The sequence below is a fragment of the Bos javanicus genome, chromosome 14, assembly GCF_032452875.1.
Source record: "Bos javanicus breed banteng chromosome 14, ARS-OSU_banteng_1.0, whole genome shotgun sequence".
Classification (NCBI taxonomy): domain Eukaryota; kingdom Metazoa; phylum Chordata; class Mammalia; order Artiodactyla; family Bovidae; genus Bos; species Bos javanicus.
Genome location: NC_083881.1, coordinates 37,645,751 through 37,660,696, shown reverse-complemented (window position 1 = coordinate 37,660,696; position 14,946 = coordinate 37,645,751). Strand labels below are relative to the sequence as shown.

The 14,946-nt window shown below is 43.9% G+C and overlaps 1 long non-coding RNA gene across 1 annotated transcript in view; it reads right to left on the bottom strand.

Annotated features, from left to right (window-relative positions):
• Positions 1 to 1,715: 1,715 nt before the first annotated feature.
• Positions 1,716 to 14,946, bottom strand: part of LOC133260545 (uncharacterized) — a 128,311-nt gene continuing 115,080 nt past the window's right edge. Inside the window, exons 2-3 of the long non-coding RNA XR_009740853.1 lie at positions 4,528 to 4,645; positions 1,716 to 3,073 (exon numbers count right to left, since the gene is read on the bottom strand). This is a non-coding gene — a long non-coding RNA (uncharacterized LOC133260545). The remainder of the gene's footprint in view (positions 3,074 to 4,527; positions 4,646 to 14,946) is intronic.

The window sequence follows — 14,946 nt, the reverse complement described above, 5'->3', positions numbered from 1 at the left end:
TGTGCAACACATCTGAACACTTCTTCAAAGAAGACACACAAGCGACCAGTAAGCACATGAAAAGATACTCAAATCATTAAGTCATTAGGAAAATACACACCTCAATTCACACCTCTGCTTACTAGAATGGCTGTAATTTTTTAATGGAAAATAACAAACGTTGGTGAGAATGTGAGGAGGTTAAAACCTTTGTGAACTGCTTATGGGAATATAAAATGGTGTGGCCACTGTGGAAAACAGTTTGTGGTGTCTAAGAAAGTAAGGCATAGAACTACCTTATAACTCCACTCCTAGGGATATATCTGAAAGGATCGACAGCAGGAACTCAGACAGACATCTTAAACCAATGTTCATAACAGCACTATTCACAATAGCCAAAAGGTCAAACAATCTCAGTGTTGAACAACAGATTCATGGACAAACAAACAGTGTTATATACACACGAGGATGAACTTGGAGGGTGGGAGGGAGGTGCAAGAAGGAGGGGACATATGTGTACTTATGGCTGATTCATATTGATGTATGGCAGAAACCAACACAATACTGTAAAGCAATTAACTTTTAATTAAAAATAAATAAATTTTAAAAAGAAGGATGAACTTTGAAAAATCATGCCTAGTGAAACAGACAGAAAAGGTCAACTACAGCACGATTCTATTTATATGGGGTACCTAAAATAAGCAATTCACAGAGACAGAAAGTAGAACGGAGGTTACCAGCTGCTGGGAGAGGTAAAAAAAAAAATAGGAGTTACTGTTTAATGGCTACAGAACTGACACTGGGGATGATGAAAAAGTTTAGGGTATAGATAGTAGTGAATGCACTAAATATGCTATGAGTGTATTTAATACCACAACTGTACATGTACAAATGATGAAAATGATAAGTATTATGTATATTTTACAAAAAATAAAGCATGAAGCATACTCCATCATGGGTGAACTTTGAAAACATTTATGCCTGGTGAAAGTCAAGTCACAAAAGCCCGCATACTGTATTATTCAACTTATACCAAGTGCCCAGAATAGACAAATAGACCAATCTACAGAAACAGAAAATAGATGAATGACTGTGGGTGGTGAGGAGTGACTGTTAAGGGGTCCAGGGTTCCTTTTTTTATTTTAGTTTTTGTTGGAGTATAGTTGCTTCACAATGTTGTATTAGTTTCTGCTGAACAGCAAGGTGAATCAGCTATAGGTATATACATATCCTCTCGTTTTTTAATTTCCTTCCCATTTAGGTCACCACAGAGCACTGAGTTCCTTGTGCTAGACAGTAGGTTCTCATGAGTTATTTATTTTATACATAGTATCAATAGTGTGTATATGCCAATCCCAATTTCCCAATTTATCCCACCTCCCCTTTCTCCCTTAGTATCCATAAGGGTCCAGGGTTTCTTTTGGGGATGGAGAAAATCTGATATTAGATCAGAGGTAGTTGCACAATTCTGTGACTATACTAAAATCCACTGAATTGTACACTTTAAAGGAGTGAATTTTGTTGTATATGAATTATATATCAATAAAGCTGTTCTTTTTTTAACATGAAAAAATTTTTAATCCACTAGAATGGATTGCAAATTGAAAATGTAAATCTTTCTTTCTGAATCTTAAGAGTTATACAAATACCCATTCATGGTATTTATGATATAAACTACTTTAGGACAGGAAGTAGGTAGAAATGACCATTTACACTATCACTTAAAAAGTTAATGTCACAATGAATAAAATTTAAATTGATACCATTTTTACATCAAATTGGAGGAAATCATAAAGGTTAATGATACACAGTGTTATCCGTATTATTTTCACAGTGCTTATCTGAAGGCAATAAGCACTCACACACTGTTGGGTAGAAGGTAAATCAATGCCAACATTTTAGAAAGCTATGTGACAATATATGGTAAAATGTAAAATACAGTTACCCTTTTAACTCAGCCATTGCTCATTTGTAAATCTATCCCGGGGACATGGATTCAAATAATGAGTAAATACATATGTATACATGCAAATGTTAACTGCAGCACTGTTTATAATAGCTAAAATATGGGAAGTAACTTAAATATCTAGCCACGGAGGACATGTTACATAAATTTTAGTATTTCTGCACAATAGAATGCAATACAGGTATTCAAATCAATGAAGTAAGCTTACAAGATGCATTAAATTTTTACATGCAAGGTGTTGAATTTGTGTAAAATGAAGCTGCCAGATGTCTACCCAGTACTCACTCTTTCCTTCATTCTTACTAAATGAAATAGGATTTTATTCCAAGCTACAGGGTTCCCGCCAAAAGGCCTTATTTCTCAGCCTCCACTGCAGCTAAGGATGGCCAATGAGATAAGTGGGCACTGTAAGGCAGGGCCTCTGAGAAAACTGCTTAAATGAGGTTCACTCTGCTAGGAAAGCACATCTTTTTGTTCTTTCTGTTTTCCTTGTGGCCTGGAAACGGCTGGAGCTCCAGTAACTATTTTGAAAATGTAAAGCAACTCTGAGGACAGAAGCCGTGCTAAACACAACGGAACAGAGTGCTCACTAGGAAGCCACTGCTCGTCTGCCTTCCTCCTACCTTCTCAGCTTCCTCTGAAGTTTATAAGACAAAGAACAATAAACCTCTACCTCCCTTAAGCCCTGTATTTGGAAGGTTTGCTATAAGCAGCAAAATCTTATTCTGATACAATCTCATCAACACAGATGAAGGTTGTACACACAGGATGTTGTGGCAAACTACAGATAGTGACTTGAAGGTCTGCAATGGAAGGGAAACTTATTTCTCGCCCCCTCTTTAGTATCGCTTTGGCGTTTACCGTGTACTGTACTGACACACGGTAGGGCCTGCCTGGAATCCTTCAGCTTCATCTCTCTCCCACATCTCTGGTGCTTGCCCCACTCACCTGCTGCCCTTGTGACACACTGGTTCCCCAGGTGAAGTAAAGGGCCAGCATCGCTGGCTCCTCCCACCACTTCAGATGAAGTACCACACCCTGGGGTCTCACTTCTCTGCAACTGCTAAGGGGTCAGAGGGAAGCAACCTGGGAATGAGGAGAAATAATGTCCTGAAGGTGAACTTCACCCTGTGGAAGGACAGGAAAAGGGAAAGAGTCAACAAATACATTTATCCCTCATTCATCCCCCAAGGAACTGCTCCAGGGTGTGATGTTTCTGCACATCTCATCCAGAGCTACCACTTGGGGCAGAGAAACTGGCTAGACTTGTCTGTGAAGCAGTAGCCACCTTCTGTGTCTATCAGTCATAACAGACCGCCTTATATCTGCTCCCCATTCCTCCCAGGCTCCACAATCCGATTCCCTCATTCCGGCCACCTTGGCATTGTACCTCCCAACGAACCAGAGGCACTTAAACTTTTCTTTAAGCTCTTGTTTCCTAGGCTAAGGCAATATGCACGTATTTCTTTTGCAACTAAAAAAGAGGTGTGGGGTGGGGTGGGGACTTCCCTTGTGGTCCAGTGTTTAAGAATCTGTTTTCCAACGCAGGGGATGTGGGTTTGAACCCTGGTTGGGGAACTAAGATCCCATACGCCACAAGGCAACTAAGCCTGCAGCCACAACTAGAGAGAAGCCCATGCTGCAAGTAAGGCCAAATAATTTTTTTAAAAAAGAGAGAAATATGAGACAGGCAATTGGGGGGCAATGTAGGAGTAAGGGATTAAGGCGTACAAACCATTAGGTACAAAATAAGCTACAAGGACATATGTACAACATGGAGAATATAACCAATATTTTATAATAACTATAAATGGAGTATAACCTTTAAAAATTGTGAATCACATATTGTACTCCTGTTAACTTACATAAGACTGTACATAAACTATAATTTTAAAAAGAAAAAGAGCTAATTAATTTTTTAGAAACCCAGCAAGCAAAACAAAACTGCAGCCCAGGCCCTGGGTTTGGAGCTATAATGTTCCATAAACTCTTGTATTTCTACAGTTAACCAAAAAAATGAAAATTGAGTCCTTTTTTTCCCTAATAGGCCAACAGCCTTATTTTTTTAGTGTATCTTATTAGGCCTTTTACACAGTCTAACAAGCAATAAACACAGTTTACAACCACGACACATAAAAGGATCTGAATTTTTACTGAATGACTGAAACCCAAAGAGACGGATCTCAAAACCAAGGTCATATAAGAACACCTGCTTGTTCTGTCCTTAGCTGACTCTGTCTAAGACTCAGAGATGTTTAAAATCCCATCATCCCGGAATCTGATCTCACAGACACCAGGATCAACACGAGAGACTCGAGGGCTGTGCAGTGCTTTCTCTGTTGACACGGATTAGAGAATTCACTGGCAGCTGGTATGAAACCTGCAGGCCTGGGGAGCTGTGTCTTTGGAGCTCTGTGACCTAAGTGAGAATCCTCCTGATGGCATTTCTCAGGAACCAGAGTAATGGCCGCCTTCCCCAGGCATTCTTCTGCTGTCACACGGCTTCAGGGTCATCAGTTTCTGCTTCTGCACCAGCGAGCCAACCACCAAAGGATTATCAACCAAACACATGCAGCACTCACTGTTCCAGGATACGGAAGGCCGACCTCAAGCTCGGACACCAACCTCTGACTCTTCAGTAAATCGAGCCCCCTGCTCGTTTCATCCAGTCCACCAAGATCAGTTTGGACATGTCATACCCTGGAAGGGACAGGGAGAGATTCACTTAGACCAACACGTTTTGTGCCCATCCACGCTAATGTCACCCTCCCTGTGGTTTCTCTATTCCTCAGAGTCCCTCCATACAAAGTGAGGAGATGGCCACACACTGTGAACATTCTCGCAGCTGTACCAGGGATGAGATGTTGTGTCTAGGCATTCACAAGACTCTGTCAATATCCTAAGCAAGCCTCCAACAAAAACACTGGAGCCGGTCCCAGTGCTGTCCCACCCCAGAGAAACATGGGTGTCCACTCCAGATGTGAAGTCCAAGTTGTTGCTTTAACATCAAATTAAGGGACTTCCCTGGTGGTCCAGTGGTTAAGAATCCATGTGCCAATACAGGGGACACAAGTTCAATCCCTGGGCTGGGAAGATGCCATATGCCTGCACAGCACCAGCCACTGACGCCCTCGTACCTAGAGCCTGAGCTCCCCAACAAGAGGAGCCAGCACAATGAGAAGCCTGCTTTCCATGACTAAAGCCCACAAGCAGCAACGAACACCCAGCATAGCCGGGGGGAAAAAAAAAATCAAATTAAGACTTGCACACCCATGTTCACAGCAGTATTATTCACAACAGCCAAACTGGTCCACTTGTGTGGAAGCAACCAAAGCATACATCAGTGGAGAAACACAGTGCAGCATCTACATGCAATAGAATATTGCTCAGCTTTAAAAAGGAATGAGGTTCTGATATGTGCTACATCACTGATGAACTTTGAGATAACTACGCTGAGTGAAATGAACCAGACACAAAAGGACAAATGCTGCATGACCCCTCCTCCATGGGGCACCGAGAATAGGCAACATCATAGAGACAGAGAGCAGAGTAGTTCCCCAGGGGCTTGGAGGAGGGGAGAAATGAGGGGTGATTGTTTACTGGGCATTTCGTTTCTATTTGGAATGGTGGAGAAATTCTGGAAATGGATAGTGGTGATGGTTACACAGCATGAATGGATTTAAAGCCACTGAACTGTACACTTAAAATGACTTTTTAAAAATGGTCAATTTTGTCATGTATATTAACAGTAAAAAAAACTTTAAATCAAGATAAAATGTCACTCTGTGGATAAAAGTATTCCCACTTAAAGATAAGCTATGTCTTCAACACATTCATAAGTACCTATTATGTGCTCAGTTTTGAACTAGGTCCCCAACCTCCGGGATATAATGCCTAATAATTTGAGGTGAAGCTAAGGTAATAATAATAGAAGTAAAGTGCACACTAAATTTAATGCATCTGAATCATCCCAATGTTGGAGAAGACTCTTGAGAGTCCCTTGGACTGCAAGGAGATCCAACCATTCCATTCTGAAGGAGATCAGCCCTGGGATTTCTTTGGAAGGAATGATGCTAAAGCTGAAACTCCAGTACTTTGGCCACCTCATGCGAAGAGTTGACTCATTGGAAAAGACTCTGATGCTGGGGGGGATTGGGGGCAGGAGGAGAAGGGGACGACAGAGGATGAGATGGCTGGATGGCATCACTGACTCGATGGACGTGAGTCTGGGTGAACTCTGGGAGTTGGTGATGGACAGGGAGGCCTGGCGTGCTGCGATTCATGGTGTCACAAAGAGTCGGACACGACTGAGCGACTGATCTGATCTGAAAACCACCTCCCACCCTACCCTGGTCCGTGGAAAAATCATCTTCCACAAAGCCAGTTCGTGGTGCCAAAAAGGTTGGGAACTGCTGTTTGGGGGGATTTAAAGCCTCAGGGAGGGTCAAGGCCCATAAGTAGCTAAAGTAAACAAGAAATTAGAGCAGGAAAAATCAAATAATAATGCTTATAGATGTATAATCTGTATTATGTTTACTTATGACCTCTCAGCTTTATGTAATCCAGACAATGTGTAGCACCTGAACCAAGCTATGGGCTCAATTTAAAACATGAGAAACCGATACCATTATGTCTATTATTATTTTTACTGATGAAACAGGTACAGAGGCTTACAACATCCTGAAAAATTATCACATGGCAATGCCCAAGTCGCCTTTCAATGTCAGCATCTGAGCTTATTCCATGAAATTACAACAACCTCATCAAGTGGTTCCCATGGTGTATGGAGGTGTCTGTCTTTACCAGGGCACAGAATAACCTTTCTCACTGGATTAAGAGACAGTTACTATAGCAAATGCTAAAATAACAGAGGCTTAAACAAATTAGGACACATTTCTCCCTCGTGTGACAGGGTTTGGATAAGTACTTCATTACTAGTCACATTGGCCCTATGGTGTTGGGAACACTGGCTCTTTTGACCTTCTGCCATTCTCCGCAGGCCGTTTCCGTCTTACAGTCCAAGTTCCCACTGTTACTCCAGCTATGACGTCAACCTTCCAGCCTACAGAAAGGGGAGGAGACTAAGTAAAGACCTTGTCCCTTTAAGGGCACAACCCCGAAGCTGCACCCACCGTCACTTTGCTCACATCACAGAACTCATCTGCACAGCTGTCACCTAAGTGTAAAAGAGCTTGACAGTCATGTGCTCAGCTCAGACCAAGCGCTCTCTGAATAATGGAAGAAGTGAGGTTGCTATGAGTGGCCAATGGCCCGTCTCTGCCCCACTCACCCGTTATGCCTGGGTGGAGGTAGTTAAGGTTCCCTGCTCCTATTCTGCCCCAAGCCAGGCCACCCCGGGGGCATCTCCCAGTCAGCAGCCCACACCAGCATCCACTCAGGTTGTGCTTCTCTACTGAGCCCTCAGTTACTGACAAATCTGCTGTTAGGAAAATCTTCACTAGGAGGCTGGAATTTTGAATGGTCCCTTAAGTCAACTCAGTGTGCTCTTTGTGTAACATTAAACAAGGGAGGTGAGAAACAGGAAACCAGGTGACCTGCAGCACCTAGACGGTGGTCCCCAACCTTCTTTGGCATTAGCATTCAATTTGTGGAAGACAATTTTTCCATGGACTGGGGCTGGGGGGATGGTTTCAGGATGATTCAAGCATATTACATGTATTGTGCACTTTATTTCTATTATTATTACATCAGCTGCACTTCAGATCATCAGGCATTAGATCCTGAAGGTTGGGGACCCTGACCCTAAAACACTCAAGTCATCCACCCAGCCACAACCACAAGGGCATCAAGAAAATAGCAATTTACAGGCCAGGCATGAGTCTTCTTTCTTATATTCCCCACAACTAGGATGGCATAATGTCCATCAAGGTAACAAACATTTGTCTGGCACTTTGCTGTTTACAAAGTGTTTACATAAATAATATCTAATCTTGACCAAAACCCCAGGAAGTTGTTTATTGTGCCCATTTTAGAGGTAATGAAACTGCAGGACAGTGGGCTGAAGGAATCACTGCCCAAGAACACACAGTCAGGAAAGGTGAGAGCTAGCATGAGAGTAACTTAAGAGAGGAAGCTGAGTGTAAAAAATTCCCTATTGTGGCCAAGTCTTTGTCTAAAAAGACCAGTGCTTAGCTTGAACTTTAAAATCCAATCTGAATCATACTTATGTAACAATTGACTATTTGTTCTTCATTGCTATGTTGTTGTTCAGTCACCAAGTTTGTCTGACTCTTTGCGACCCCATGGACTGCAGCACGTCAGCTTCCCTGTCTTTCACTCTCTCCTGGAGTTCACTCAAAACTCATGTCCATTGAGTCAGTGACGCCATCCAACCATCTCATCCTCTGTTGCCCCTTCTCCTTTTGCCTTCAATCTTTCCCAGCATCAAGGTCTTTTCCAATGAGTCAGTTCTTCACATCAAGTGGCCAAAGTACTGGTGCTTCAGCTTCAGTCCTTCCAGTGAATATTCAGGGTTGATTTCCTTTGGGATTGACTGGTTTGATCTCCTTGCAGTGCATGGGACTCTCAAGAGTCTTTACCATACACCCGTGGCGGATTCATGTTGATGTTTGGCAAAACCAATACAATATTGTAAAATTAAAAAATTAAATTTAAAAAAAGAAAGAAAAAAAAAAGAGTCGTTACCAGCACCACAGTTCAAATTATTATGCCTGTCATTGAGTGTCAGATTCACTTACATGAAATCCTGTTTCCACTTGCTCAGAGTTCCGACCTGGGCTCTCCTTCCCCCTTGACGCTGACTCACTGGTAAGCATGGAATAAGCTTCAGGGACAGGCATTGAAAACAGGATGGCTCTAAGAGTCTTGTAGCTGATCCTGATGGGATTTCCCTCCACTTCTACCTTCTGGCTCCCTCCAGTGCCACCCACCTTGCGGTCCCTGATGACTGCAGGCACAGGGGTGGATGAGAAACAGATTTAACGATGGGGCGAGGGCCGCAAGATGGAGCAGGGTCAGCTGTGCTGATGACAAAGAGCACTGAATGTGGAGTCCAGTCTAATGGGTCTAATCCTGACCCTGACACTAATTTGCTAAATGACTTTAAGCAAGTAACTCCACTTCTCTGGCTTCAGTTTCCTCATCTATAAATCAAGGACATCAGATTCGCAGAGAAATAAATGAGAAAATGAACTCCAATGAGACACCACGAAGGCACCCAGTACATAGTCAGCAGCAGTAGCAGCAGCAGTGTTAGTCGCTCTGTCGTGTCCCCCTCTTTGCGACCCCACGAACTGTAGCCCTCTGTCCATGGGGATTCTCCAGGCAAGAATACGAGAATGGATTGCCATTCCCTTCTTCAGAGGATCTTCCTGACCCAGGGATCGAACCCAGGTCTCCTGCATTGCAGGCAGATTCTTTACCATCTGAGCTACAGGGAAGATCTGCACATAGTCAGATCCACAGTAAATGTATCCATAGAATTCTACAGCTGTAGGCCATTGTTCCAACCCTTCTGTTTCATAAAAGAGGAAGCTGGGGCTCAGAGAGGTGAAGTATAGTTCCCAAGGTAACCCAGCTGGGCCATACAGAGCACAGGATGGATACCAGCTCTTCTCATGCCTGGCCTCGTGCTTGTCCCAAACACCATGCTGTTCTGACATATGGAAAGTAAGGTTGCAGAAATCCAGATGAGAATGCATGTTTCAGGTGCAGATTTAGAGAGCTGAAATATCAGGGTTGGATATGTGCACAGACATGTGTGCACGCACACACACACAGATACACCCGGACATGCTCCTTAAGGGGGAACTTTACCATGTCATCCACTGCTATATTCAAAGGGCCTAGAAGACTGTTTCAAAGTTAGTAGATCCCAGCCAATAATTTTGGCTTCCCTGTTGGCTCAGACAGTAAAGAATCTGCCTGCAATGCAGGAGACTTGCGTTTGATTCATGGATCAGGAAGGTCCCCTTCCTGGATCAAGAAGGAAGATCCCCTTCCGCAAAGCAGAGCTCTCATTTGAACTCTACTTCCTTGTCCAATAGAGAGTCAGCCCTAGATTTAAGACAGACTCCTTGTGCCTTTGAACTTCCTATCGTTTGATAAAGATCCTCTGCCCAGACCTCAGTGCCTTCAACTTTCTAAAAGCTCTTAGGCTCCAAACACTTTCTCTGCACCAGTGTTAGCCTTCTCTCATCACATCGCTTCTGGGCCCTGAGCCCTCAACAATCTACATAGCAACAAGTGGGATTCGGTTAATTAAATAAACAAAAATTTTTAAAAATCTTCGTTCATCTAAGTAGTATAAGGTACTGAGATATAGCAAAAAGTCAATGGGAAGTTGGCCAGGGAACTTTCTAAGAGAATTTAAAAACAGACTTATGTCACCGGTGTTTCCCCTGATACCCAGAAAGCAACACTAAGGGAACCTTGCTCTAAATTCCATCTGCTGTGTTTTTCTCTTTCCTTGAGGCTCTTGACAATTACACATTGTTTCAAAGGCAGGCTGGTCCCCACTCTTGAGAACAAGCACTTGAGGAATGTCTCTATAAACCCTGGCTTGTTAACCACCAGGATGTAGGATTCTTAGGATGGACAATGGAATTCAAGGAAGCCAAAAAGGAAGAGATGTCATAGGACAGAATGGAAAGCGTCCAAAGGTTGATAAATAGAAAAGGAAGTGAAAGAGACAGTTATAATCTAAAAGAGGAAGTAGGCTTCATCCATTCTTCATTGATCAATTTATTTACTCAACTAGTACCTGCTGAATACTGACCATCTACAAGCCCTGTGCTTGGCACACAGAAACCTTATAAGCAAACAAAGATGCAGGTCCTTCCTAAAAAGAGATTATGCTCCAATGGAAGAGACAGGTTGTGATCACACGATCACATGTATAAGTTTATTTGGGCAAGTTCTATGAAGAGGAGGATTAGTATCCCACCAAGACCTCTGGGATGCCTTTACTTGTTGGGCTAGGTGAGCCCATCCCTAAAGTCTTCACCTAAAGCCTCAGCATGCAACCTTCTCAAGAGTTTTGTCTATCGATATCTCTGGAAGGAAATGCTTGGACGTTCACCCACGCTGAAGCCCACAACCAGTCATTGTCGTACAGGAGTAGGGAATACAGGAGCCCCCTTCCACATCTTCCTACAGTCAGGACAGACTCTGCAGTTCAGTCCGCCCTTCAGAGCCCCTCTCTAGATCAGGCTGAAGCCAGAACACAATGCCGCCTTCCTGTGCAACAACTTCTTCATCTCTGTCTTGCCTCCTTCCTTCCCGCAATAAATCACAAGTCCCCACACATCCCTGCCTCAGGCTCTGCTTTTAGAGAACCTCATCTAAGATAACAATATTCTGAAAGCCTGTAACTAGGAGATTTGACCAAGTCAGAGGGGCTAGGGAGGGCTTTCCTAAGAAAATGACGGAGCTGAAAGAGAAGGAAGAGTCAAACTTAGCAGCATGGATTAGAAGAAAGGTGGAAGTCTTCCAGGCAGAGGACACAGCAAGAGCAAACGACCTGTGGCAGCAGACAGGTTTGCCACCTGAATCCGAATGTTTGTGACTGCCTCAAAGAAAGTTAGTGGGTCAAGAGCCCATAGAGTGAGGGGACTTGGTATGAAATGATGGGGAGACAGGTTCAGGAACAGAGAAATCCCATCTAACTCCAAGGGGTAGAAATAGAAGTTACAGAGCTGCAAATTTCCATTCACTAATTCAGCCACAATAAATAGGTTTCAACAGAGGAATTCTTAGACCACTCCTCTGAGAGGGTCTACTGGAATGTTCTGAGTGCTCTGGGTTATTTAAGGACTCTGCATTATTTCCTCACAACATTCACAAAGGAACAGTGGTCTGAGGAGCAGTGAGTTCCTATGAATGAGAATGTACAAGTAGAGAGAGGGTTGGTACCTATCAGGGAATGTATGTATGGCATTGGGCAGGATGGTGGGATAGAAGACCCTTAAGGTATCTGATTTTAAACTTCTGGGGAAGTTATTTGAAGTGAGAGAGGCTTTGGCATCAATCAAAGAGAACCACATGCGAGAGCACCATTTTCTTGGGTGGCTTGCAAACCACCCGTGGTTCTGCTTCTCAGCCTCTGGGAAGCAGTCAGGCCACCACCGTGTAGAAATAAGAGAGAAGAAGCCCTGTCACTCATGCAGCTATTGGGAAGGGGCTGCGTGGAGTAGAGGCTTCCCTAGTGACTCAGATGGTAAAGAATCTGCTTGCAATGCAGAAGACCCAGGTTTGATCCCTGGGGCAGGAAGATCTTCTGGAGAAGGAAATGGCTACCACTCCAGTATTCTTGCCTGGAGAATTCCATGGACAGAGGAGCCTGGTGTGCTACAGTCCATGGTGTTGCAAAAAGTTGGACACAACTGAGCGACTAACACTCAACGAGTGGAGTGGGGACCAGGCCAGGCTTCCTCGCACACGCAAACCCAGGCAGCCTGTGTCCCTGGCCCCTGCAGCGCTCAGTGGTGTTCAGCCACGAAGGACAGGACCACACTTCCTTGGGGGCACTCCTCTTCTACAGACCATGCTGATGCTAAACCCCTTTCTGTACCTCTTCCACTGCAAGCACAAGCATTTCTTAGTCATCTTTGCATCCCAAGAACTCGACAGAGGGCCTGACACATAGCAGTTGCTCACAAAGTCTTTTCCAACTGACAGGTTTATCCCGACAGGCTCCATCCCTGCTCTGGTCTCCTGCCCCACCCCATTCATTCCTGTGGCTGTTACACCAGACAGATTCCAGGGCCTGCTCTACGTGCTTTAGTCATATCTGACTCTGTGACCCCATAGACTATAGCCCACTAGGTTCCTCGGTCCATGGGATTTCTCATGTCCATGGCATGGAGTAGGTTGCCATGCCCTCCTCCAGGGGATCTTCCTAACCCAGGGAGCGAACCCACATCTCTTGTGTCTCCTGCATTGGCAGGTGGATTCTTCACCGCTGAGCCACCTAGAAGCCTATGTTTGGAGCATACTTTGGGGGCTTCCAAGATTTCTAAATCTCAGCAGAGACATCCTCATCTGTGACTGTCAGTGGTCTCAGAAGAGGACATTAGCAGAATGTTCCAGCACAGAGTTCATGAAGACCCAGTGCAGCCCAGTCTTTATGGCTCCACCCCAGAAAATTCCATCTCAGCTTGTCCAGGTTTCAAAAGAGGGATTCTTAGACCACTCCTCTCAGAGAGTCTTCTGGAATGTTCTGAACGCTCTGGGTTATTTCAGGACACTGCATTATTTTCTCACGACTTCACTCACAATTTTTGATACAGCCTCTCCGGATTCAAAATAGCAAGACCAGGCAGCCATGCGACAAGTGTCCGTCGTTATTTTAAGATGGTATAAAATGCAGAAATATGCAGTGTAACAACCCTAAAGAAACTGCCTTGCATTTGAGGTTTTCAGTACGTGGTGAATCTTCACAAATATGTAGAAGGATATTCTTCGTTTTACACAAGATTGAAGCTCAAGGCTACGTGACTTGTGCGAGCTGCCTGGTGGCAGAGTTGGGGCAAGACTCTGGGGCTCCCAGTTTCTGCTCCTGCTGTATGATTGTAACACCAGAATCCAAGAGGAACTTACAGATGAACTAGTCCAATGTACACCCCTCCAGTGTGATTCAGGAGAAAAACTGAGCTAGTTCTTAAGAAAGCAATAACTGAAGCTACCTGCTGGCTTAGATGGTAACGAATCCTCCTGAAATGTAGGAGATCCAGGTTTGATCTCTGAGATGGGAAGATCCCCTGGAGAAGGGAATGGCAACCCACTTCAGTATTCTTGCCTGGAGAATCTCATGGACAGAGGAGCCTGGTGAGCTACAGTCCATGGGATTGCAAAGAGTCAGACACAACTGAGTGACTTTCACTTCACTTCACAAAGCAAGTCTAGAGTCAATTCACACAGATAGTAGGGAGACAGGGGTGGAAAAAGGCAGAGTCAAATTTATCAGCCACTTCAGCGCCCTAAAGAACAAGTGAATGTGTGCAAATGTCAAACCTTTATGTAAAAAAAAAAAAAAAAAAAAAAACCCTTTATGTAGCATACCTGAAACTAACATAACATAGTAGAATGACTATATTCCAATTTTAAAACTAAATAAATTTAGATAGATAAGTGGATAGATATTTAGATAAAGGATGGGCCAATGTATTGCACTAACCCAACCTTTATTTTTTAACTTTTTATTTTGTATTAGCATATAACCAATTAACAATGTTGTGATAGTTTCAGGTGGACAGCAAAGGGACTCAGCCATATATATACATGCATCCATTCTCCTCCAAACTCCCCTCCCATCCAGGCTGCCATATAACGGCATGTGTGCTCAGTCACTTCAGTTGTGTCTGACTCTTTGCAACCCCGTGAACTGTAGGTCTGCCAGGCAGAGTCTCTGTCCACAGAATTCTCCAGGCAAGAATACTGGAGTGGGTTGCCACGCTCTCTTCCAGGGGATCTTCCCAACTCAGGGATCAAACTCAGGTCTCCTGCATTGCAGGTGGATTGAACAGAGTCAATCATTATTTATTGAGGGTCAGGCAATTTGCTAAATGCTGGGGAATCAGAGGTGAAAACCTCAGCAACATTCCTGAATATAAGAAGGCATGAGAAAAATCAGTGGGTTATAGTGGAGAATGGATAAGTCTTACAAGAAGGGTATTCTCAGGTAGGGGAAGGACTAAGGTCAACAAAGCGTCAAAGAGGAGGTAACTATCATACCTGGTACTGCAAGGCTAATTGGAGTTTGTCAAATTGACGAGGGGAAGATGAGAGTGTTCCAGGCAAAGGGAAGAGTTTGGGCAAAGGCAGGCGGGCTCGTCGTAACACAGTGGGTTGGGACAACTGCAAGTGTAGCTGAGAATGGCTGATTCATGAAGATTCATCTATTGCGCCGAAGAGTTTTGCACTTTGACCTGAAGATAACAGGTAATGGTCCAAGGATTTGGCTTTAAACTGGATGTAACATGATTGCATTCCCATTTTAGAAAGTTCACACTGGAGGATTG